General features: G+C 39.5%; 2 non-coding genes and 1 pseudogene across 2 annotated transcripts; 2 read left to right on the top strand and 1 right to left on the bottom strand.

Annotated features, from left to right (window-relative positions):
• The first annotated feature begins 1,259 nt into the window (after nt 1-1,259).
• On the top strand, nt 1,260-1,423 carry LOC122797372. The gene has a single exon (XR_006364094.1). It is a non-coding gene; the product is annotated as a U1 spliceosomal RNA (small nuclear RNA).
• Nucleotides 1,424-19,776: 18,353 nt separating this feature from the next.
• LOC122797430 lies at nt 19,777-19,927 on the bottom strand (annotated as a pseudogene).
• A 4,566-nt stretch (nt 19,928-24,493) lies between these two features.
• Nucleotides 24,494-24,657, top strand: LOC122797365. The gene has a single exon (XR_006364088.1). It is a non-coding gene; the product is annotated as a U1 spliceosomal RNA (small nuclear RNA).
• Nucleotides 24,658-27,675: the final 3,018 nt, after the last annotated feature.

Genomic DNA, 27,675 nt, shown 5'->3' with positions numbered 1-27,675 from the left:
AAACTAAGTCTTTTTTTTTTTTTTCAGAAGTGCAAAACCTGATACTGTGAGTATCAGCTCATAGATAATAAAACATACATTTACGCATAAAAGTGAAAGTGTTTTTAAAGGGACTTTAGCTATTCTGAACCACTGCATGAGGGCTGCATGTTCTAATTAGAAGATAATGTTAACTTTAGTGAAAGGGAACGTATCCATTGTACAAAGGCATTGAATATTAAAGTACTGCAGTTCCCTGGATTTCAATTTTAAAAGGCACAGAGGTGAGTTTACTGGGCAGTGCTCCAAGGCTGCCCCCGGAAAGAAATTCTTGAGAGTAGAGGGCTGATATGACTTACAAACAAAGCTAGAGAGGTAAAACAGTGGTCACAAGGATTAGAGCTTACTGCTTTCACACTGAGATAAAAAAAAAAACTGTTGTATAAATGCCTTAGATCAAAGTCACATTTTAAATATTGATTTAAATATGAAGCATATAGTCATACTGGCAGTGGTCACGGTGAAAGCTGAGAGAAAAAAAGGAATTGGATTAATATACATTTTCTGAGAAATTAGAAGTTTCTAATGAACGCATGACAGTATGTAGTGAATGTAACTGTCTGTTTTGCCATAAAAACACAGGTCTTGCTAGGAAAAGAACTAAATCTTCACTAAAACCAATTGTGTAGTCAGTGTGTGTCTGTGTATCCATTTCCTTATTCTAGAAATGACTTTGTGGTTCATTTAAATAAGTTCATGTGTAAGCAGAACACATGGCTGATTCATTGTGTCATCTTGTTAACACTGTTAGAGCTTTCTTTGGCCAGTGGATTTCCTTCCCTCCTTCCACAAAAACACTTCCCCGAAAAAGCAAACAAAAGGGCTGGGGACTGAAATGTGGTATGCAAATCATTCTTACTGAAAACCTGATAGGCCATGATGCCTGTCAGCTTGTCTGTGTGTACAATGTCTCTTGCTTGTAGCTCTCTCTCTCTTTCGCTCTGTTGGCTTGCTAGACAAGACAAACAGGAAAGCCTCTGTTTCTGTTAGAATGTGACGTAAAGCAATGCAGATTTTTAGAAAGAACTACTCCATGGGAAATGGTAGTGTACCAGAGTTTAATTACTGTGTAGTACTAGACTTCTGAACTCTGCTTGTTGCAATACAAATATGTGGTGCAATCTTACAATATTTGTGAATAGATGAACAAATTAGATGTAGCACCATGTTTGTAAATTAGGGTACAGAGGTAGATCTGCCATAATATAAATAAACAACTCATACTTACCTGGCAGGGGAGAGACCACGATCAAGAAGGTGGTTCTCCCAGGGTGAGGCTTCTCCATTGCACTTCGGAGGGGTTGACCTCTGTGATTTCCCCAAATGTGGGAAAGTCAACTGCATAATTTATGGTAGTGGGGGACTGCGTTCGCGCTTTCCCCTGATAGCTGGTTAAGAAAGACTCTTTAAACAGTTGTATACTCATGCAATTACACATCTCTTGTTCTCTTAATGTTATCGATTAATTTGCTTACAAGAGGACTTGCCATTTTATAGTTTTAAAAGTTAAAATGAAACTCCTCAGTGGTAACCAAACCAATAACCAGAAACCTCAACGATAAAACACCAAACCAGCCCTCAAGAAGGATGGAACCAGGATGCAGACACTGAAATAAAAAATATTTTAATAACCAAGGTTAAGCGCTTTCGTCAGAACAAAACTGACTTCCTCAGACTCTAGTTACATTATACAAAAGCAAGCCTATAAAACCCCCGCAATATTTTAATAATGAAGATTAAGCGCTTTCGTCAGAACAAAACTGACTTCCTCAGACTCTAATAGTTGCAATATACAAAAGCAAGCCTACAAAACCCCCTCAATTAATCACAGGACATCCAATCAAACAATGCACACTTAAAGCAACATACCTTAAAATGTATTTAAAAACGTTCACCCTAAAATATATCTATAATTTATATGACAAAAGCCTCAAAGTACTGGCTATTGAAATAGTTTCATTAAGATGAGGGAACACATTAGTCCGGAGTTTAAGTTGCCACAATGTCTCCCTCTCCTCAGTTAAATCCTCCCATGGCCCACCTCTAGGGTTCTTACTTATACTATCAAGCCCTCAAATAACAAAACTGTGCTCAGGATTATTATCAATATCCCATTTTATACTGATAAAAAGTAAAAGAAACACATCAATGGCATTATTTAGTGGTGATAAAAAAGGAGAACATTATTTCTGATGGAAAAAAAAGGAAAAAATAAATAAAAACTTTACAGAATTTATTTAGTACTCAGGTAAGTCATTCTGTTGTCTAAGATTCAGTGACCTGCAATAGAAGTCTTTTGGCATTTTTGTGTACTTCCTGGGCTGCTAGTTTGCTTTGGTTACTCAGGTTTCCTGTCTTTTCAAACACGTTCTGATTAATTGGCTACACTGAATTGTCCATAAGTATTTACCATATAAATTGTGTATACACCCTTAATTTTGTGTTCCAGGTCAGAAAGCACCCACCTAAAAAATAACTCCCTGTCTTCATGGAAATGCATAACAAGTAAACTAAATTAGAAATCAAGACTTCATAAGACAGCTTTCAAAAAGGTACATCAAAGTATGCCAAAAATAACTGTCACTGTTACTATTGCATTTCCTAATAAAACAGCAAATTATCAATTTTTTGACAGACAGTACTACAAATTGTTTTTAACAGAAGCGTTTATATTAATCAAGCATGTTTTTTACAAGGTGAAGAAATATAGTGCCCTAATATAGTAAGTGTTGGCAACACACACCCCTGTACTCAGCTTTGAAACACAAAATAGAAAAAGTTTCTCAAGGAAAGCTGTAACATGAGCTATGCAGTGGCAGTACAGTTGGAAGCACTTCTATGTTTTCCTGTTGACAGTTCAAAGCTCACTAGGACCAAAGTATCATAAAGAGAAATATGTAACACATTTAAGTATTACAGTAGGTTCAATTCTAAACACTATGCAGTTTTTATTCTGAAAGGGCTAAACCTGCAAACTGTGCAGGGTACTTCAGACACTGAGGAATATATAGTCACAAAGCTAAATCAAAACTGAATGAACACATATTATGAACCAAAGAAAAACAGAAAACAAGAGATTTTGCAATATTTACAAAAAGATGGAAAAATCAATAGAAGTCCTTGACATGGAAAAGACAAAAAAAAAAACACAGAGAAAGATGTGGAAAAAACAGTGATACTGGTAATGCAGTTTAAGAAAAAAAGTCATGCTTCATCTTCTTGCATAACTTTTAGAAGGTCACATGAAATTATTCTTCATAGAAGTACTAGTATATTTTTTGTCACTGCTCTCTGTCAGAATGAATTAACCTTACTGGCGGATGGCTACAAACTGGGGCTACAAAACCAGTTCCATGAGACTGAGTGCCTTTTGTGTCCCATGTCCTGAGGTAGTTTCGGCATATTAGTGACGATTACACTTCTCAGTGGCTATTTCACAGTAAAGGTCTGCTGTTTTGATACCCATAGACATGATTTTTTCCTAGGAGCTATGTACTGGTAAAGTACTGATACAGAATAAAAAGCCTGCTGTTTCTTTCTGTATGGTTTATAACAGGGTACCAGCATAAAGAATTTTTCAGAGCAAATGTTTACTGCTGAAGGTACATCTGTTTCTAAATTGTTTCATATTTCTTATTTATTTATTGATATTTGATGATGTGGAAAGTCCATCTGCGTAGAAGCCCATTTTCAGCGGAGGCCTGGGGAGAAAAGTTTCAAATTATTACAAAACATTTTAAGAACAATCATTGTACAGTCTTCAGAAATAAAACAAAAACATCTACAGTTTATATTATGTCTATTTTGTTATAATTAAAAACAGCGGTTAAGAATTGATAAAGTTATGACACATTTAATATATAGAAAAATTTTAGACAGCTTGTAGAGAAATTAAACGTAAGTTAGATATTTAGAGAGAAAGTCAGGGAAGAGAATTTGATAAACGTAAGGAAATAAACGAAGAAGGGAGAATAAGGAAGTAAAAGGAATTAAATGTACGTGTTCACATTTAGTGATAAAGTTTATTCTGGTTTTCTGCAAGAATTGAACCAGATTTTAGCTAGAAAGTCATTCAGAGTGGTTTTGAAAGATAGGATTCAGGATATTGACCTGATGGATACAGGTAAGGCGTTACAGGTGTTAGCAACCTTGTATGAGTATAGACAATGCCAAGCAGATTTGATAGTTTTATAGAAGGACAGGAATGTTTGGTCACTGGATCACAGTGACCAATTGGGAGCATATAGAATTCTTTTTAGTGCTGAACAGGCAGAAGGATGCTGGATATTTTTATAGGTGGTAAGAAGCTGTGTCTATGTTAGTTGATGAAGAAGTTATAACCAATTTAGATGTTTTAATGCTATACATTGTTTGGCTCTGAATGGGGTATTTGCTGCAAATTTTGCAACTTTGTCATAGCATTGTTCAAGTTTTAATTTTTGTGAAGCCTGGAGGTGAGGGAGTACAGGAGCACGATAAAGAACTGTGGGGAGGAGATAGGTTGTGGCAAAAATAGTTTAATTGCATCATTTAGAAAGTTTTTAGTTCTGTATAGCATCCTTAGTTTTTGATGAGTTTTTCTTATGCAATTTTGTATATGCAGGTTGAATATAAGATTATCATCCACTATCACCCATATTGTCAGACAATCTGTAGGAAGCTTTGCTAACCTTGCACTTAAACAGCTGCTGTAAATGGACATTTATGGATTCCAAGCATATTCACATGCACAAAATAACATTAATATCAAGAAGCAGTTGTTTAGAGAAGAATATTCAACTAGGCGTGAAACAAACTGTGATGACACACCACTGGATCAGTAATCAAGGACCCTCAGTCTTCGCCACTGGCACCAGTGGGGAACGTACACTGGGAGAATAACAGGTACACACACGGTATTTCTAGATGCAGCTTTTTGCATCAAGTGCAATTTCCCTTAATAGCACACAGAGACCACAGTCAGTCCGAGGCTGGTTTCTCCCTCTTTCTCCAGATCCCCAGTAAGACTCCCCACTGGCACAGCTATAGAGTTGAGATCTCAGCTGAGTTGCCAAGCCAAGACCTCCAGCACCCTCTCTGTCCAGCCAGTGCTTTGTGCCCACGTAGCTGGCACACACACTCTTTGAAGTTTGATTTACATACACCCACACACACCTGGGGAAGGCTGGCACAGGTTTACTAGCTATGCCTCCTTTTGCCCAGACTGTAAGGTAGTTATCACTGCCACCAGCCAACACCTTTTCAACAACTTAAGGCCCTTAGCAAAGAGTGTGCAGTCTTACTGTGTAATATTAATATTAATACAAATGTTAGTTTGACCAAGAGCAAGGCCATTAGGAGTGGCCCACACAGTGTCACCAAATAAATATGCAGGTACTGTCACAACTTAAACATATTTTCACTGATCAGCCACAATGAAAGGTTTATGTGTATTTACTAATAAATAATAAAAGAATAGGACAATGCTCAGTATATTCACAGTGACATCAGAATTCAAAATCACAGGACATATTTAAAACAACATTGCAGGCAGTCTCAAATAAATAAAGAAAAATATTCAAACTAAGCTTTGCTATATTCCTGACTATGTCCAAGAAAGTTTTACTGTTCCATAGAAACTTACTTCATCAGAGCAAGGCAGATGTGTCATGAATGGTTCTTGTCAGGTCTAAGACAGAACACAGAATGCTCTGTCTCTCTAAGAAACTTCTCAAATTAATATCTCAAATATTACTGCTGGGATAGCTTGCAGAATGACATCATTTCTTGTCATCTGACTCTATCCCAGGTGAAACCCCCGCTGCTGGAAGTTGACAGTATTTAGCATCTACTTGGGAAAATACATAGACCTCAGTTCTTTGGCAGATGCTGGAAGTCATAAAACAATTCCATTCCTTCACATTTCAAGACTAGTAATTATTTCACCCTAGAGATAATAAAGAAAGCTAGCTAGTTTTAGACATTGCATCTCCTTCTGCATTGAAACTGAAAGATACCATTTTATGGCGTAGCCATAAAGTAATTTAATTTCAGTTATTTTTCTGAAGTTAACCTCCTGTATTCCAGTTTTGACTGTTAAAATATATTCATTTAAACAGTTACAGTAGTGCATGTACTTTTCTGTTCTTTTCCAGCAGGACACAGTGGGGTTACATTTTAAGTGCAAGCACTTTATAAAATGCCTTTTTTAACAAGCGTTTATACAAACCAGTTTGATATGCACATGACATACCATTCTAATACATTTGTAACGCAAGCATCTTACACACATCATTTTGATATTCACCAATGGCATATAATCATTTACAAAATTCCAGCTAACTGGGCTGGCAGTATCTCCCTTTGTCACACAAACTATGATAATTTAATGTTAATGTTTCCTCTGTGTGCATTTTAGCCCACAGCACAGCAAAATATAGGCATGTTGAATGGTTTCCTTACAGGTCAAGCTAACAGGCAACATTCTTAACAAACAGGTAGTCCTTGTGTTAATCTGAATTTCTCAGATAATGGATGAATATGGAACTTTCTGACATTTATTGGCCATTAAACTCTAAAGAAATAGAAGCTGTCAGCACATAACTAAAAACATATGCATAACCAGTCGGGGAAGCATTCCTATTGGCTTAAACAAATAGAAGTGTAGTAAGAATGTTCACTTTATCATGAGGAATGAAAGTAAAGAAGTTATGTAGGCGTTACTGTTCAGACATATACTGCTAGAGAAGGTGGTATGTCCGTACTGTAACAGATAACTATGAAATGCATAGTCATCAGTGACTTAAATGCTATAGGTGTGAGTGATACACAACTACAGTCGATGTGTGAAATTATGTTGTTATATGTTGGAAAACAGATGTACATCTACAAAGTTCAGAATTATGTATATTATAAACATTAGTAAATTAATTAACAGCATGAGTATAGAGCCCATGTTTATGTGGAGAGCTGTCACCATGTCTTCTTAGTTATCCAGATGAGCTAACTGTCACAACAGCTACTTCATGGTTATAACTGCCATAGGTTCGTGGGTGTGTACTAGGCTAATGGCCCTGAAGCCTTTACAAGCACAGCCCATACAAGTGCCCTGGCATTGTGCTGCCCGACATTAGTTCCCAGTGCCTCTGTCACATAGTGCCACTGGAGTGATCCCCGGGATGAACTCTCTAGTTCCCATCCAGTCATCAAGATTTCTTTTGAAGAGGGCCAGTGAGGTGTTCTGCTTGACATGTATGGGAAGTCTATTCCAGAGCATGGGCAGTCTCTGGGTTATGAACCTGTCCCTCCAGCATGTTTTGTTGATTGTGGTATTGAGGTTGGGTTCTCTGGAGCATGTGGTATGGAGGGATTGGGATTTCTTTAGATGTAGTATTTTTAACAGAGCTGGGTCAGACATGGCTTTGTAAGTCAAGCAGAGATCGCCTCTTAGTAGATGATATGAGACAGAGAATAGCTGGAGTTTTTTTACTCTGTCCATGTAGGACATATGTTTAAGACATAGGCTCCTCTTTGTGTGATACTTTTGTGGCCTTTTCAGCTGTTGCATGTGTCTAGTGAGGTACATGACAAATGGGGCATTATACTCGATGACTAGCCTAATGAGGGAAGAGTAGAGAGAGAAATGATGACCTCTTTCTTCCTGGATGCAAAACCATTGGTGATAGGATGTGCCTCATAGAAGGACTTTCTGACCACAGTGGCAATGTGGTGGTCGAAGGATAGGTTGCTGTCAACTTGTGTCCCCAGATCTCTTATAATGCCTTCGGTGTTCAGTGGGCTCCTATTGCTGTGGTAATTAGTGGTAACTGAGTTTTTCCCATAGGCGATGATGAAGCATTTTTTGGCATTAAGCTTAAGTCCATGGTTTTGACACCAGTCATTGGTCTCAGTGAGGCCTTTCTGTAGGATGTCTACATCACTTGGGAAGTTAATAATGGCTCCCAGCTTGCAGTCGTCTATGAACTTTGTCAGCCAGAGTCCCTCCATGTTGGCCTGGATTTCTGAGAAGCAGATGCCAAACGGGAGAAGACCCACGTCCGATCGCCATGGGACTCCACTCATGATTGGTCAGCAGTCTGACTTGGAGTCCGCTACTTTCACACTGTGGGTTCTATTTGTGAGCCAATTTCCAATCTACCTAGTGATATAGGGGCTGATGCCTAGTTTGGTGAATTTATCAATAATTCCTGAGTGGACAATGGTATCACAGGCCTTGGCTAGATCAAGGTAGGCTGTATGAACTGCCTTGCCCTCATCCACAGCTCTGGTGACTGACTCAAAGAAGTCAACCAGGTTGAGTAAGCATGATTTACCTTTCACAAAACCAAATTGAGTGGGATCTAGAGTTTAGAGAGTCCCTATATCCTTGTTAATTAGGTCCATGATGATGTGCTGAATAGCCTTACATATCAGACTCATCAGGCTAATGGGGCGATAATTGCCAGGGTCTATAGTCACTTCCCCTTTAAAGAGAGGGATGACTGTAGCAGTGCACCATTCAGTAGGGACAAAGCCTGAGGTGAGGCTGTGTTTGAACAGGGCACACAGATGTGGTACCAGTTCAATTTGTAGTTCATGTAGAACACATCCAGGGATACTGTCTGGTCCCATGGAAGCTGTATTCTTGGCCTTGGACGAGGCAGCTTTAACCTGTGCTGCACTAATGCTAGGTGCCTGGCATTCCTCTGGTATTGTGATTGGTCCTTTGGGGGAGGGGTAAAGTTGGCACTGAATCTGTTGGCTCAGTGTCGGAGGTACCATTATGCAGTAACTCAGAGCAAACGTGGGTATTCCCTTGGAGATTCTTGATATAACTATAGAAGGCTTTATGGTTGTTTTTAGTGTCTGCTGCAATTCTGCCTTCATAGCTGGCTTTAGAGGTCTTGTTGAGGGATCTCAACTTTTTGTTAAGGCTAATAACAAAGTTTTTCCAGTCTTGGGACTTCACCTTTTTCTGCAACAGTTTCTTTCTTCTGTTGTAGAGTTTATTAATGGTAGGGGACCACCAGATTGGCTTACTTTTTTTTTTTTTTTTTTTTGAGGTGAGCGCCTTGGTTCTGTTGGGTATAGCTAGTTCCATGCATTTATGTACGTGTTCATACAGTCCATCTGTGTATGATTCGGCAGTCATGCATCTACTTTCCATTGACATGGGTGCTGTGAAGTTAGCCTCCTCTGCTTTTAGGAGCCAAAAGGCAGCTTTGGAGAAGGTTTTCATGGTGGTTACCTTTTTGGGTGGTGTGAGTGAGATGTGGATTTCCATGGTGATTAGTTTATTGTTGGATCTAACCAGGGAGGAATTGACTAATTGTGTAGAGCAACGGTTGCCCATGTTAGTAATTACCAGGTCAGGGATGTTGCTTCCTCTATTGGGGGTAAGAATGAGCTGGTCCAGGGCATTGGAATTGATGAATTCCAGGAAGCATTGGGCCAGTGTATTAGTGTATGAGTAGTTTTTCCAGTTGAAGGAGGGGTAGTTGAGAGTGTTGGGTTGGACTGTAATAGTTTCCAGGGTGCTTAGGAACGTGGAGTAAGAGTCTAGGGACATGGTTGCGGTCCTATAACAGGCTACGACCTGAATCGCTGTCTTACCCAATGTTAGTTGTACCTGAAGTATCTTAGATGCATTTTGCTGGGCTACTAGTCTGGGGGTGTGCATATCCTTTATGAATATGGAGACACCACTGCTTTTGGAGCTTCGGTCCATGTTCTGAGGACAAAAGGTGTGGAATGAGTTATATTCTATTGCTTTAAACCAGGTCTCCATTACAGCACAAATGTTGAAGTTCTCCATTTTGAGGAGTGCTTCGAGCAAGTGCATCTTGAGATTTAGACTTCTAGCGTTGAGCAACATGACCCTCAGATTGCATTTATCTATAGCTGTTATGGTGGTAATTTGGTCTTTGGAATATCTCCTAAGAAAGGCACTATAGGGCTGGCAAGAGCCTTAGCCAGTATCCAGAAACCCATGGGTGTGAGATGCAGGCTATCTTTAGCAAAGCATCGAGGTCTGTCAGTCATGTTATCCCAAGCAGACAGATACTGGATCCCCTTAGAATAACACCAGAAACTTAGCCAATTGTTGAAGTCAGTCATTTTCTGCTTGTACTGCGGTATTATTCTGGGCAACGGTAGGGTGATGCTCAGGGCTAGGATCATACCTGCCTGGGCCACATAATCTGAGAGCTTCTCCATGTCTCTTTTCATGTATTCCAGAGAGGTGCATCTCAGGTCATTCACACCCACATGGACAGTGACAGTCATACTTGTACTTGTTGTGGCGTGATCTGAGTGCTTGTGTTATGTGTTGGATTCTGGCACCTGATAGACAACTGACTGTTACCTTCTCCTTATTCAGCCTACTGAGTGGGACATTGGTGTGCCTCACTATCAAGTCACTTATGATTAGCATATTGGGCAAGCTGTTTTGCCTTAGGAGCTTAGGTTGAGGAGCACACTGTGTAGGTGAGCTATGTGTCTTGTGGTTTGTGCTGTGTTGTGGTGGTCGAGTGTTTTTCTGCCTTGGGGGTCTCTGCTGGCTTGGTAGAATTCAATTGAGAGCATCCACGAAGGTGGGTGTGTGGTTTGGGCTTTTATGTGAGAGCTATGATGGTGGGTGTTCTGGAGGGCTATGTGTTGTATATGGTATGGTGCAGGTGTTGACCTTGTCCTCTTGATCAGCTATTCCAGTCTTGGCTTGAAAGTGCATGGCTTCCAATTTTAATATATAAATGCATCTCTCACAATTCTGAGTGTTGAGGGTTGGGAGGTAAGAGGAGTGGGTTGTCTGTGCACATGAGGCAGTTGCTACACTGCCTCAGAATGCCCAAGTTCACTAGGTTAATAGGAGAAAGCACAGGGAACTGACCTTTAGACATGCCAGGAGGAATGGTCATTATTACTAAGTACTGCAGGTGTTTCCATATATATTCCTTTTACAGGAAAAAATGTCACTGAAGGTGTCTGAGTCTGTACAGAGCACTGCCAGACACTTGAGGGAAAACTAATACGCTGACCCTGAAAATTTAAGGATGAAGTATTTAAGCAAATATTCTGAAGTTAGAAAGAAATCAAGTAGTACTTACTGAAAAATAAAGAATTAGCTTGTCAAGAATGATAAAAAGAGGGTTGTCGCATGAATGGCTACTGCCTGGCTCCTACTAATGCTGGTCTCAGCACAACTTCACTCTGTTGGGATACAATGCTCATTTGCTTCTTCTCTCACCAGAAGCAAAATGTTAGCACCAGTCCCAGGAAAAGAAGCAGGCCTGAGCCTGTGATCCACAGTATTTTCCCAGATGATGCAAGGATCTGCAGGCTTGTAGCCTTTTTCTGGTAGATGCCTCAAATAGCAAGCAGACCAGTCAGGTACGTTAAGCACAGACACTCACTCTGGAACCAAAAAGAGTCAGGAATCAATGCACTCTGCTTCTACTCTCACCAGGATCAGAATATAAGCACAGATTCCAAGGTGTCACCTATAAAGCAGTTATTAAGCTTTCTGGTGATTAGCAATCTCCAGGAAATAATGTAACTGGACTCCTTCTCTTACCATGAGAAAACAGAAGCACTAATCCCAAGATGACTACTAAGAGGCAGAATGCGGGCTCTGCAATAACTGGTGGTCTTGCAATAGATGCCTAAAGGTAAGATGAAAAAAGATGGTTTATCCTAGACACTGCACTGTGCACTAAAGGAATTAGATGTTAAAGTAGGTAACTTAAGTTTTACCTGTCTAAAAAGTTAAGTTTTAGTGAATAGTCACTATTTTTAAAACAGCAAGATAGATTAAAAGGGGGTGATCACTTTTGTATTCTGGTACTATGGATTACAGTAGGATAGCCAATACATTTAAATAGTTGAAGGGGAGTGATTTCACAAAATGATAATTTTGTGATTACTCACACAAGCCAATAAAAGCAAAGAGGAAATGAGATATATGGTCAAATTAACATAAGGGGCAGGCAACTAGAAAGACAGTGGTATTTAAGAACACAACAAATAAAAAGCAAACTAATCTTTTCCTTACAGCAAACTGTAGCAGACTCTGGGTGAGCCTTTCCAGTAAAGCTCTGAAATATTTTATTTTACCCCTTAAATAGAAGGTTTAGTTCCTAGGTCCACCCCCTCAGTTTACAGATGATTAACCTTAACTGACCTGTTTGTGACATATCTCTAAATTCCATAGGAATACTCAGCTATACATAGGATTGCAGCACTTACTGTAGAGATCCACTGTTTATCTCTACACCTCAGCAACCCTCTGCATTACTTCAGTGCATGTCATCATAGTGGTGTCGAACATGCATTAATATATGGTCAAATTAACATAAGGGGCAGGCAACTAGAAAGACAGTGGTATTTAAGAACACAACAAATAAAAAGCAAACTAATCTTTTCCTTACAGCAAACTGTAGCAGACTCTGGGTGAGCCTTTCCAGTAAAGCTCTGAAATATTTTATTTTACCCCTTAAACAGAAGGTTTAGTTCCTAGGTCCACCCCCTCAGTTTACAGATGATTAACCTTAACTGACCTGTTTGTGACATATCTCTAAATTCCATAGGAATACTCAGCTATACATAGGATTGCAGCACTTACTGTAGAGATCCACTGTTTATCTCTACACCTCAGCAACCCTCTGCATTACTTCAGTGCATGTCATCATAGTGGTGTCGAACATGCATTCCAGTCCGGTAGATCCCCGTATGTCTTCGGTGCTGCCTCGCAATCCAGTTCCAAATGTCAGTTATCACGAAGTTCCTTGGCCTGGCTGTCATCCAGACCTCCCCTCCAGAAAGATGGTCTTGCATCTGCTTGGTCTCCTCCTCAGTCCAGTTGGGCACCTAGACACATTTTAGCCTCTTGGAAGTAGGCATCTCAATACTTCAATGGAAAATGTATTATAAATGGAAAAATGTTCACTGAGGTCCCATCATTTTGCAGGTAGCAGTGATCTGATTTGTAAATGTATCGCAATCAGTATTTAAAAGTAATGCTTATGCCATATTAACAGATCATTTGAAGATAACAGCCTCATGCCACACATATTACCATTTACCGATACCAAATGAATACTTGTGTGGAGCACTTTGGTGTTATGCCAAATTTAAAGAAGTTATGCTGATATGCTTAAATTGGATACTAAAACCTGGAATTTTAATAAACCTATTAATTATGTATGGTGCATATGGTATTTAAAGATGGGGGTACATTAAGTGCTCTTACTTTCAGAGGTACCTGAGTCAGAGGTAGCTGAGAAGATAAATTGCCACTTGTTAGCATTTCTGTTTTGGGAAATATTTTTTTCTGTTAACCTTACTCATTGTCCTGGAAGCAGGTGTAGAACAGCTAAACATACTGGTGAACCAACACAGAATTAAATCCAGTAACAAAAAGGCACAGCATGACCATCCATGTAAAACAAGGTTTATTACTTCAATCTTTCGAGTTGAAACTCTTTTTCAAGAATTCAACTCGAAAGCTTGAAGTAATAAACCTTGTTTTATATGGATGGTCGTGCTGAACCTTACTCATTGTCAAAGCTGCCTGTTTAGGTTTATTTTTATTGAAAATGTGTGCTTTAAGAGAAAGGCTTATAACTGACTGGAGTGATGTTTGATTTACCTTTATGCATATAGGTGCTGCCATCTTCATTAAGGACATGCAGTAATTTCCCATATCCAGTTGTATAGACAGATTTACATATCAAAAGTACATAAAGACGGATTTATGGATCATTCATATGTCTTATGGTAAACTCCATACACTATGTGGTATATGTACGGAAACCTATGGATTCTGACATTATCCGTATGCATTATGTTCCTTTGCTGTTACGGATATTTCTTCACTGATGGTTCTTAACACAAGACTTAATTAGTAGTACACACCTACTGTATGTTTTAATACTGTTTGAATGGTTCATGCTGGCAAAAAAATTACTGGCTCAATATAAAAAGGATCCATACTCTCTGTGGCCTGTTAATGGATACTAAGGTTTTCCAACACTTTCCGCAAGTTGTTCACTTGTTATTTTATGTATTATTTTAATATGAAATGTATGCAAACTCTCCTGTGACATAATGCTGTTGTCTTTGGCCCTCCATTTAACAAGTATGCAGTGTAAGGAGTTCTAACCCAGTACAGCCTCTATTTATATCAGAAAGTATGTTGATTTTGCAACTGTTATGGATGCAGGAATTGGTCACTTTTTATCATTTGCATCAGTATTTGTCACAGTCATTGTTTCTTAGACTTTAGGAACGCATACTGTTTATGGTGACATACGCTTTCCACATAATCATTTGCATAACTGGGCTCCCTCAGGAATATGATCATGTGCGTATGACTGTCTTTCAGATAGGAAACAGACTTAGTGGTGACAATTTCTCCCCATAGAAAATGACTTCATACTAGATGCTCTGCAACAACATGGATGGAGACTCCTTGGATATGCAGGGAATACAGTATGGAGAAATGATGTGTGGTCCAACATCACCAACATGATTTATGTGGGTGGAGGTCACAATAGATCCCAAGAGACCTGTGGATGACACTGTTCTCTCGTGATCTTCCGTGCAGCCAGCAGGTTATGACTGTTTGAGAGTGCGAGGGATGCCATCGGTGTTGGACTACCATTGACCCCCCCTGATGAGATCACAGTATTATTTGCCTCCCTGAATACAGAGAATGGGGAGAGATGTATCACCAGGGGTAGGATAGAAGCAGAAATTCTAAGTCAAGCATATATGACTTACTTTGCATGGTATGGATGACTGTAGAGTCAATCAATGCATATTGCTGCTGCTTGCACATTCATCTATTGCCATTTTGGATTTACAGCAGCAGAACTGAACCACGCACACAGATTCACAAAGAGGGATGAGGATGAATGTAAGTGTAATGACATGTACTCATATAGCTGCAGTACAGATAGAACAGTGCAACCAGAATGTGCAATGCTGTTTGGATTAATATTCACAGGTCAATATACTTCTGGACATCACCAGTGAATGGCAGGTGAGTGTTTCCATACTGTGTTACTGTGAGCACTACCTGTTATTGGCTCAGCCTCATGTCATGGCACTGTTCTTTACTGTCATATTGATAGCTCCCTAACATTATACACTACAGGTACATCCAGTGTGGGCCCAAGTTGTGCAGGTGGAAGTACAGACAAACCAGTTTGTTACTGTAAGAGTTTCATAGTTTGCAAGAATGTGTAGTAACCTATGATACATAACGTTAATATCACTGTTTTTCATCACTGGGACATCTGGCCAAAAGGTGCAATGTCCGTCACGTGAGTATCTGCATCCTCTGTTACTTTGTCATGTATGTTATGCTGTCTATATTCTGTTGCCTGCATACATAACTATGCTGTCTTTCTCTTTACTTTCCCACTGCAGGATCCACATTACAACACACAAAACTCTCAGCAGTGTGAGTCTCAGTAGTATGCTGTTACCTGTCTTTCATACTTGTCATTGGTGTCCAGCATTAGTACTGTGTCCTACTACCCCTTCCTAGGCCAGACTACATCATCATCAAGTGCACAAATAAGTGGTATGTCTATGTAAAACCCATTGTATGTTTTAAGGCTGTTTGAATGGTTCTTGCTGGCAATTATGTGATTAATGATTACTTTTTTCTCTACAATAGTCGAAGTTCATCCCTCTTCTACCACACTGTCTTCCTAGGAGGACTTGTCAGATGTTTGTTTTGCTTGTATTCACCACATATGTTATGTATGTTGTCTATGTAGCCTCATTGTCTGCTCCCTGTTGAGTAGATTCAGTGAGCCATGCACAGACAAAACCTCATGATAAGTCATTATTATGTGTAACATTGCAGTGACATACATGTCACATGTCTTTAATGATATCCAGCATGTGATGTAAGTATATTGTCCTGATCTGTGTCATCTGTTTCTTATTTTAGCTCATCAACTGACTGTATCCTCCATTAGCCCATCCAGTGATCATGATATAGGACCTGATGTGTCTCAGTATGGTAGCATGGCCTCTGCCACACAGGACAGTGGTATGGTGATACAGTCTGGACAAGATGGTGATAGTCATGTGGATGCAACAGTAGTCTCAGATGTGGAAGGAAACTTCTCTGGTCATTCTGACAATGAGGGGACATCAGATGGTCGACAGGATGAGACCAGTGAACAACAGACCTAAGTTGAGACTGCTGCTGATGTTGATAAGTTTCTCATAACACGTTGATACTGGCCATCACAGTAGACATAGGTGTGCAGATGGTGTGCATGGTTAGGTTTCAAAGGGTATTCGTTTACTCCTGCAGGCAAATGACTGTTCCCAGCAATGTCATGGATCTGACATCTGTGCACTTGCCTGTGCCACAGATCATGTTGCACACCAGCTGCATGAAAGACAGGAGCACAGACATTGTGAGGTAATGGCATCATTGGCTCCCCAAAATCAAAGAATGTTATCTGTGGCATGGTCAGTATAAACCATGGCCTTTCCGTACTACAGCCACACCATAATGCAAGCTGGGTTTTCCGTGCCCTGACTTTGGTTAGCTGATTGGCACATGGAAGAGGCAGGTCCCTCTGAGCATAACCAGCTTTCTCAGCATAACCAACCTTGTCCATCAGACATCAGTGTCTATGCTCCTACATACACACACTTCCATTCCTGGTCCATCTTCTGTGGTACCACCAGTCATGACCATTCAAGTCACAGTTGTGGTTCATCATGTCCACATGGTCATATCACCCCATCAGTCTTCTCTGTAGAGCAACCTGGGCCAAGTTTTTCCGTATGTGTTAGGGGCAGAGCAGACCATGGCATCAATTGTCAGTGTAGCTGTCCTTGACTGAGCTAGACTAACAATGACAGTCGATCATGTCTGTCCTGTAGTGTCATTCTCACCCCATGTTGATGATGATTGCCATATAGAACACTGAAAATGTCATCTGTCTGTGTTTGTTGACATGTTTGATGTCCTGTGAGTCCAACAGTTTTAATAAACATAACCGACTCCATTTATTATATTACTTTATCCATACTTCACACTGATATATTTGGCTTGTGATATTAAAAATTCTGCATTTAAGTCCTGCATTGTTTCCCTTTTCTAAGCTTATTATAGTTATGAGATAGGGATGTGTTGCTCTGGTGTTTGTCCCTTATTGTTTGTCATACACTGATATGACAATCTGAGTCTGTATGTGTACCTGTGTCAGTTGTGCCTTCATTTGGTCATTTTGTGACAGATTTGTATATGTTCGTAATGTTATGTATGATTATGGTGTTATATCTAATGCTGAATGCATACATCTAGTAAGTAATTGCCATTAGATGCAATCCATGCTGCTTTGGTGGGGCAACACCTCAACATCAGTGTTGTACTCATGTATGTTTGGCTTATAATGACTCAAAGCTGTATGACAGATGCTGCCATGTTGCCTGGGCCTGCACTTGTGGCTGCATCCTACATTGCCTATCCCTGTGTCTTCTGCCCCCTATGTCCTCCTGCTGCTACAATGATACCTCTGGAATGTCATCTTCAGACATCTGGTGTTCTTGGTGTAGTTCAGACACACCTGCAGCTAGAAGACTGCTATTTGCACTAGCTAGTTGTTGTGCAGCATGGCACACACCATTGTCATATGTGCTGCCTTCTCATTTGTATATTGTAGTGCATTGCGATGTGTCCAGACATCTGAAACAAGCTTTCAGTACACTAAACATGCAGTCTGTGGTGTTTCTGGTTGCATGTGCTCTATTATAGGCTTCCTCTGCAGGGTTGGATGGTTCACGGTATGGAGTCATTAGCCACAGATCAAGTGGATAACCACAGGCCCCTGTTGTGGGGAGTAAACACATTTTGCCAACATGGATATTTTTGGGAGGGGTATCCTTGTTTTACATCCTAGCTGGGTTGTTGTACTTGCCCAGTAGTAGTCCCTCAGGTACTTCACCTTGCTGTTGTGTAGCTCCCAGTCCACTTTCCCTCCATATGGCAGCATTATGGACACTTCCACGGTGTATTGCCATGATGTTTTTATGCTGCCATCTGCTGTGCACATGACCTGACAGTTCAAGGATGGCCAGCCCTTTCTGTTTATGTATTGGTCTGCTTCAGAATGTACTGATGTCTTGATAGGTATGTGTGTGTGCAGTCTGTTGCACCGAGTAGATGGGAGAAGTTTGCAGTGCTGTAAAACTGGTGCATTATAGTTCTCTTTTCCATAGTGGTAGATTGAAAGTGGATGTAGTCATCCACATTGCTGCACATAGCTGCCAGGAATTTTGCCAGGATACAGCTTACAGCTGTCTGTGACACTCCCAGAGCATCCACCATGTGCGTCTGGAATGTCCCAAATTCAAGTATACCCAGGCTGAGAAACACTTTGGTTTCATGGGGAATGGGGTTTCCTTGCAGGGTACTCATAGACATGTGTGAGGCACACATGTTGCAGAAAGCTTGCACCAGTTGAATGTCTAGCCGGTACCTGTCAATTATTTGCTGGTCTGACAACTGGTTTAGTTGCAGCCTTGCTTTGACTCTAGCTACTTGCCTTCTAGGGCGCACAAGCCACATCCTTATTTATGGCTTACATCACTGCAACCTGTTGTACTCCATTCACTAAAGGTTGGATTTTTCTTTTCTTATTTTTGGTATTGTTATGGAATATGGCAGAATCCACAGTAGTAACTGCTGTTCTTTGTAATCTGTATAACATACGCCAAGGATTTTGGAACAGAGACGGCATTGCAGTTTGTTGCATTTAGATTGTATTGGGCAGAAATGATGTGTTTTGGAGTGAGATATGCATGTGTGGAATCTGTAATTATCCTATCCTGAATAGCTAAGCATCCGTGATTCTTTCATTATGTTTCCTGAAATCCTGTCTGCAGCTGGTGCACTGAAGTCTACATTCGGAGTGCTGCACTGTCCGTAATGAGCTTCTGCAAACTTTATGAATCCATCCCTTTGTCTTCTACAATGTGTTGTATTGTCTTTCTAAATCTTGATGATTTGCTGTATTTTTAGAGTCCATTACTAACAAGAGTGACAAGAGTCCACTTTTAAGAAAAAAAATCAACCTATCTTTTGGAAGGTTTTATTATGAAGCACTAATTTTTAAATTAACTTAGTTTTTGTCTTTTTTAATCATGTAAGTTGAACAAGTCCTTAGACTCTTTTGATCTGGCCACATGGTCAAAATTACATAAAACATATAAAATAAATACAACATATATATTCAGTGTAATTAAGCAAAGATTTTGGAAGATGGGAGGAGACTACAAACCCAAGCAGACAAGGGTAGAACATGCAAAACCTGGCAAGACAGTAGAGCTCAGGACAGAACCTTAGAATATGGAGCTGTAAGATGGAGACTTTACTAGCAGGCCATATAAGCCAAGAACTTGTTTTGAACTGATTTGCTTGCCTGGAAATCTGTAAACTCTGCAACTGCAAAAAGCATTTTCTGCCATCAGATATTTTTCTTTGTCTTTGCTGCCCCGGCCCTTTATTATGACAAGTTTCTATTTCATCTCATTGCCTAATGATGTCACATCCTGAATACTGATTAAAATGACTTGCAACATGACAATGAAGTGTATTCAATCATAAACACTCAAAAAGTTGCAGCTGTGTTTGTAGTTTTTCTTACAGCTGACAACAAGCAGCTTGAACAGCAACCAAAGATAGTATATGTGCATAAAAAATGTTTTTAGGCATTTTATCAGGAGATAGCAGAAATACTCATACATACACACACTACCATGAGTTTCTTGGATTTGGTGAAAACATAGAGGTCAACACATCCAAAGTGAAATAGAATGGCTTCGCTCTGGGTGAACCACCTTCTTGATTGTGGTCTCTTCTCTACCAGGTAAAATTGATTCATACAGAGACATGTAGAATGTAGAGGCCTAGCTGTTATCAACCCCCTTTTCCCCCATTTTCTACACTGGGATGGGGTGTTGTGCCAACTGTCGCAATCTCTCTGTATTCAGTCCTGCTCTCCTAACTTCTTTGCCACTCGTGCTTCACTGTCATAGATGGTTTCTCTAATATAGAAGCCTAATATTATCCAGGAAATAAAAAATTCTGGTTACAATTTGCAGTGGGGTTATGCTTTCTTAAAATGTACTTTGGTTTAGATTATCCAGTCAGAAACATGCATCTGTTGTCTACTGTCTAGTGACTAAAGAGGAAAGGCAGAGTGATGCCAACAAGAGATCTTGTACATATAGGCAAGTTGCCAGGAACCTTATCCTGTCGAGTTTCCACCAAGAATGGTTTCCATGACACATTCAGTATGCAGCCCCTTTTGTTTGTACCATGGTTGTGTGTTCAAAAAGAAGTAAGGATGAGGGATCTAAGAAATTGTTAGAAGCAAGGTAGTATAGTGAGACAGGCATCTGTCTGCTTACACACAAACTTCTGTTTATTAACTAGTGATTGATTTGTAGCTTGAAGATCTGTACTTTCACACCTCCGATATGTCCCTGATTTTGTATCAGATCAGTCTTTTTATTAAAACCTTAGATTTTTTATGGTAAATCAGTGATTAATGCATTCATTAAATGATGTTATGCATTTTGTTTTTTTTCTGAGAGTCTATATTAATACAAATCATTTTTGTTTTCATAAAGATTACATCCAAAGCGATTACGTGCTTTAGTCTAACTGATAAATCAAGTATTTATATAGTATTTATGCATGACAATTTTTGTGATTTGCCTCTTAAATTTGGAGTGCTTTCTTATTTATTTAGATTTGTTTGATCACCAGATAAGCCCACGATACTAATGTCTTTTTTCAGGGACAGCTGTTATGTGTTTTTATGTTTTTTTACATTTTTAGGATTGTGGGTTATGGCAGTTTTTTCAACTCTTTTAAATTATTTAATAACTGGGATATGGGTAGTTATTAAAAAGACGTATATTAATATCCCTTTGGTATTTTATGTAATACCACTTTAAGAATTGGTAGGTTTTCGGTTAATTACAAACACATACTACTATTTAAGTGAGTAGTTACTTTAGTGTGTTGATTCTGATGAAGTTCTAGCTTAATTAGGATGAAGAGCATAATCAATTTTTTAAATGTTTTTTTCAGTTTTATTTGGACTAATAAGGTGGTCTTAACAGTTCATTAGCGGTCCATAGACTGACTGGTGCGATATTTCTCTGGTTATTTGTTGGTTACTTATATCACTACACATTTGTTTCCTAAAAACTTGGTATGTCACTCAAGCAGATTTCACAGATAAAGTAAACATGTATGATATGTGGAATACTGTTGCAATCAAAACATGGAGGAAACTGACCGAAAGTTGCTAGCGCCTTTAAGTTGAATTTTATATCATAGTGAAAATGTGTTTATGCTTACAAAATGTTTTGTCACTGTAGCATAGTGAGGCTGCATCTTTACATTTGCAGAATGTCATGCATTGCTGTCAACCTATTAGCACAAAATAGGGACAGATTTTAAATATTTCTCTTATAAACTCAGAAACTTGTTAGAACAACATGATTTGTGTTAACTTGCATTTTCTGAAGGATATGAAGTTTGAAACTCAAATGTATGTCATTATTTAGCAAGTTCAATCCTCAGTGATTTGCCAGAAAAACAATTGTTTGAGGAACAGACCAAAAATATGAGGCAAAAATCTGGACATTCTAAAAAAAATCTGGACGGTTGAGAGGTACGATGTTATGTTGCTGTGGTAATATAAATTGGTTTTATTTACTATGGTGGCACATCCTGACTGTTAAAGTTAAGGATACTTCAAAAGATTCAGAAGAAAGGACTGCAGTACATAAAATTATATAAGAATGCACAAAGAAACTTCACGACTGTGTAAAAAAGAGTAAATTTTAAGTAAACACAGCTTCATGTAGTGCTTTGTTTTGCTGCTACAGATAAACTTTTCAAATTCCATCTGTCAAACTTCAGAAATTGGTTTAGCACTCTAAAAATGTATTTCTTCATTTTGTCGTATAGATATATAAATTAGGAAATAAAAAGTAGTCTGAAACACACCTTAAGAAACCTTACAGAAAACAGTGAGGCTTCTTAGGATTTGTTTACCACTGCAGGTTGACGTTGCTTAGTAGCAGCCTATACTTCAAGGCTGGGATTCAGAAAGGAATCTGGAGTTGGGTAAATGCCACACCGAGCAGTTACCCCACACCTGATTCCATAACCAGAAGTTCTACCAGTCCTTGGTTGACATATATTGAGGAATGGCAGCACCCTACATCTGATTCCAAAAGAGGAATCGATCTCAGAATGTTGAAACATTCTGTAGTAGTGTATTGGTGAAGGCAACCACAGTGAAGTAATGGAGTAGCCTATTGCAGTCCGTATTCATTTCAGCATTGAAAGATCACCACCATTAACGAGGAATTGTCACTGAAGACAATACATGGTGGGAAGCCATGCTGCCAGCAGTATCCTTCCCATATAAAAGTAGCTGTGTACTCCAAGACATAAGGCTAGGGAGAAAGGCAGTTGAGGACCTTTTATATGAGCAATAATGTGATTTGCAACTTGCCCCATTTCAAAGTGGGGATAACTAAAATCTGTTACTTTTTAAAGCTTTCTTACTGTAGTTTCCCAGTGAAGACCCACAGCATGCTTATCCCCTTTTTTAAGATAGTAAGAATGCATGCTTTCTCATGTTCATTCTGCATGTGGCTGTGCAGTGCCAAAGCGCTTTGAGGATTTACAGCTGTGTTTTATGTTAGAACTACCATGGCAGACAGGTTCGATGCCTGTGTATTAGTGCTGATATACAGGTGAAGCTGTGGTTGACAGTTTGTTTCAGGTGAGCTCAGAGGATGTGAAACAGCTTTGGCTGTGGTAAGACTATGCAAGGAGTGGGAATGAGGTTTGTTAACATAAACTGTTTCTGAATGTCATTTTGTGGGTATATACCGAATTTGCTCCTTTGACATTGCGAGAGGAGGTGTAACGTGTATTCTTGTATCATGCTCCATATGATGTACATAGCAGTGAGACTGTATTTATGGAATCGGGTAGTATTGATTGCTGCATTTTGAAGGCTTTCCTTTAAAGCAAGCAGATTGCGGTCCTAGGATAGACCATTAAGAGTTTGAACTTTCACCCTGTAATCCACAGTAGGATTTTCTCATCATTTGCTCTCATCATTTGCTTAGTGTAAGACTGAGCAGACTCTTTTTTGTTTTTTCCAGAATTGCAAAACATGATACTGTGAGTATCAACTCATAAATAATAAAACTGAGACATTTACCCATAAAAATGAAAGTGTTTTTAAAGGGACTGTAGCTATTCTGAACCACTGCATGAGGGCTGCATGTTCTAATTAGAAGATAACGTTAACTTTAGTGAAAGGGAACGTGTCCATTGTACAAAGGCATTGAATATTAAATTACTGCAGTTCCATGGATTTTAATTTTAAACGGCACAGAGCTGAGTTTACTGGGTAGTGCTCCAAGGCTGCCCCTGGAAAGAAACACTTGAGAATGGAGGGCTGATATGGCTTACAAACAAAGCTGGAGAAGTAAAACAGCAGTCACCAGGATTAGGGCTTACTGCTTTGACACTGAGGTAAAAAAAAAAAAAAAAAAAACTATTGTATAAATGCCTCAGATCAAGGTTGCATTTTAAATATTGATTTAAATATGAAGCATATCTCATACTGACAGTAGTCACGGTGAAAGCTGAGAGTAAAAAAGGAATTGGATTAGTATACATTTTCTGAGTTTCTAATTAATGTATGACAGTATTTAGTGAATGTAACTGTCTGTTATGCCAGAAAAACACAGATCTTGCTAGGAAAAGAACTAAATCTTGACAAAAAGTCATTGTGTAGTCAGTGTGTGTCTGTGTATCCATTTCCTCATTTTAGAAATTACTTTGTGGTTCATATAAATTAGTTCATGTGTAAGCAGAACCCGTGGCTGATTCATTGTAGCATCTTTCTGACACTGTTCGAGCTTTCTTTGGCCAGTGGATTTCCTTCCAGGAAAGCACTTCCCTGAAAAAGCAAACAAAAGGGCTGGGGACTGAAATGTGGTATGCAAATCATTCTTACTGAAAAAGTAATAGGCTGTGATGCCTGTCAGCTTGCCTGTGTGTGTACAATGTCTCCTGCTGGTAACTCTCTCTCTCTCTCTCTCTCTCTGTTGGCTCGATAGACAAGACAAACAGGACAAACAGGACAGCCTATGTTTCTGTTAGAATGTGACGTAAAGCAATGCAGATTTTTAGAAAGAACTACTCCATGGGAAATGATAGTGTAACCAGAGTTTAATTACTTTGTAGTACTAGACTTCTGAACTCTGCTTGTTGCCATACAAATGTGTGGTGCAATCATCCAATATTTGTGAATAGATGAAGAAATTAAAAGTAGCACCGTGTTTGTAAAGTAAGGTACAGATGTAGATCTGCCATGATGTAAATGAGCAGCTCATACTTACCTGGCAGGGGAGAGACCACGATCAAGAAGGTGGTTCTCCCAGGGCGAGGCTCCTCCATTGCACTTCGGAGGGGTTGACCCCTGTGATTTCCCCAAATGCGGGAAACTCAACTGCATAATTTATGGTAGTGGGGGACTGCGTTCGCGCTGTCCCCTGATAGCTGTTTAAGAAAGACTCTATGGAAACAGTTCTATTATCATGCAATTGCACATATCTTTTATGTTACCAATTAATTTGTTTACAAGAGGACATGCCATTTTATAGTTTTAAAAGTTAAAACGAAACTAATCAGTGGTAACAAAACCAATAACCAGAAACCTCAACAATGAAACACCAAAGGAGCCCTCAAGAAAGATGGAACCAGGATGCAGACACTGAAATAAAATATTTTAATAACCAAGATTAAGTGCTTTTGTCAGAACAAAACTGACTTCCTCAGAATCTAGTTAGAATATATAAAAGCAAGCTTATAACCCCCCCCTAAATTAATCACATGACATCCAATCAAACAACACACATTTAAAGCAACATACCATAACATGTTTTTAAAAACGTTCACCCTAAAATATATCTATAATTTATATGACAAAAGCCTCAAATTACTGGCTATTGAAATAGATTCATTAAGACCAGGGAACACATTAGCCCGGAGTTTTAGTTGCCATAATGTCTTCCTCTCCTCAATTAAATCCTCCCATGGCTCACCTCTGGGGTTCCTACTTATACTGTCAAGCCCCCCCAAAAAACTGTGCTCAGGATTATTATCAATATGCCATTTTATACTGATAAAAATTAAAAAGAAACTCATCAATGGCATTATTTAGTGGTGATAAAAAAGAACATTATTTCTGAAGGAAAAAATAAATAAAAACTTTACAGACTCTATTTAGTACTCAGGTAAGTCAATCCGTTGTCTAAGATTCAGTGACCTGCAATAGAAGTCTTTTGGCATTTTTATGTACTTCTTGGGCTGCTAGTTTGCTTTGGTTACTCAGGTTTCCTGTCCTCTCTTAAACACATTCTGATTAATTGACTGCACTGAATTGTCCGTAAGTATTTACCATATAAATTGTGTATACACCCTTAATTTTGTGGCCCAGGTCAGAAAGCACCCACCTAAAAAATAACTCCTTTCTTCATGAAAATGCATAACAAGTAAACTAAATTAGAAGCCAAGAATTCATAAGATAGCTTTCAAAAAGGTACATCAAAGTATGCCAAAAATAACTGTCACTGTTACTATTGCATTTCCTAATAAAACAGCAAATTATCAATTTTCTGACAGACAGAGCTACAAATTGTTTTTAACAGAAGCATTTGTATTAATCAAGGATGGTTTCTTACAAGGTGAAGAAATATAGTATCCTAATATAGGTTCATAGGTTCATAGGTTCATAGGTTTATACTAGGCTATCTGCCCTAAGGCATTTATAAGCCTAGCCCAAATTATTGTGGCTTACGCCACCCCTTATATGAAAAAATACTGTGCCCATTAGTTTGTTGTGCCTCTGTCCAGCAGTGACACAGAGATGATTCCTGGGGTAAACCTACGATCTCCCATCCACAGGTCTAGATTTCTCTTGAACAGAGTCAGCGAGGTGCTCTGCCTCACATGGACCAGGATTTTATTTCACAGCATAGGGAGTCTCTGAGTGATAAATCTATCCCTCCAGCACGTCCTATTTATATCCGTGCTAAGGTTTAAGTCGCTTGCTCTAGTGGTTTTGGTGGATTTGGATTTTTTGAGGTGGAGCATGTCCATTAATTCCGGGTTGGACATGGCCTTGTATGTCAGGCACATGTCACCTCTGAGCAGACGGTATGCGACTGAATAGAGCTGGAGTTTCTTCAATCTGGCAGCATATGACAGATTTTGGAGTCCCTTTATCCTTTTGGTGAGGAACTTTTGGGGTCTCTCCAATTGCTGCAGATGTCGGGTGAGATACATCCCGAATGGGGCATTGTACTCGATCATTGGTCTGATAAGTGAAGAGTACAGGGAACAATGACCTCACTAGATCTGGATGTGAATCCTTCATGATCAGGTGGGCAATGTAGAAGGTCTTTCTAACCACTTTAGCAACGTAGTGTCAAAAGAAAGGCCACTGTCAACCTGGGTCCCCAGGTCCCTGATAACCTCTTCTGTGCTTAGTGGATTGCCACCTATATGGTAGCTTGGGGTTACCTTGTTTTTCCCGAAGGGTATGACTATACATTTTTGGCGTTTAACTTCAGGCCATGGCTCTGGCACCAGCTATCTGTTTCCGTGAGTCCCTTCTGAAGGATATCCGTGTCCGATGCACTTTCCACTATGGCGCCCAGTTTGCAGTCGTCTGCAAACTTTGTCAGCCAAAGTCCTCCCATGTTGGCCTGTACTTCTGAGAAGTAGATGCCAAACAATAGGGGCCAAGGACCGAGCCCTGTGGGACACCACTTGTGACCGGCTTGGAGTCTGACACAGCGCCAGCAACTCTAACCCTGTGGGTTCTGTCCTTAAGCCAGTTTGCAACCCATCTTGTGACATATGGGTTTACATTTAAGCTGGTAAGTTTTTCTACAATACCCGAGTGGGGTATTGTGTCGAAAGCCTTTGCAAGGTCAAGGTAGGCTGTATGGACTGCCTTTCCCTCATCAATGGCCTTGGTGACTTTTTCGAAGAAGTCAACCAAGTTCAAAAGGCATGATCTTCCCTTGACAAAGCCAAACTGGGTCGGGTCCAATGTCTGCAAGTCCCCTATATCTTTGTTTATGAGCTCCATTATGATCCTCTCCATAGCTTTGCAGACTAGACTTGTTAAGCTTATGGGGCGGTAATTACCAGGGTCCGTAGAGGCACCGCCTTTGTTGGTAACACACCTGTACTCAGATAGCTTTGAAACACAAAATAGAAAATGTTTCTCAAGGAAAGCTGTAACATGAGCTATGCAATGGCAGTACAGTTGGAAGCATTTCTATGTTTTGCCGTTGACAGTTCAAAGCTCACTAGGACCAAAGTGTCATAAAGAGAAATATGTAACACATTTAAGTGGAGTTAAGTAAATTTTTATCTGCACTTTTATCAAATAATACATGATTTAAAGTAATTTGTTTGTGTTGCATTGAGCAATATCTAGCTGGAAGTTGTGACTGTTTTTTCAGTAGGTCCTCACCCACCATCCCTGTTTTTGTCATGGT

The sequence above is a fragment of the Protopterus annectens genome, chromosome 3.part0 (assembly GCF_019279795.1).
Source record: "Protopterus annectens isolate FY-2018-M chromosome 3.part0, PAN1.0, whole genome shotgun sequence".
In the NCBI taxonomy this organism is placed as follows: domain Eukaryota; kingdom Metazoa; phylum Chordata; order Ceratodontiformes; family Protopteridae; genus Protopterus; species Protopterus annectens.
The sequence above is the reverse complement of the archived record's forward strand: the minus strand, read 5'-3'. Positions and strand labels throughout refer to the sequence as shown.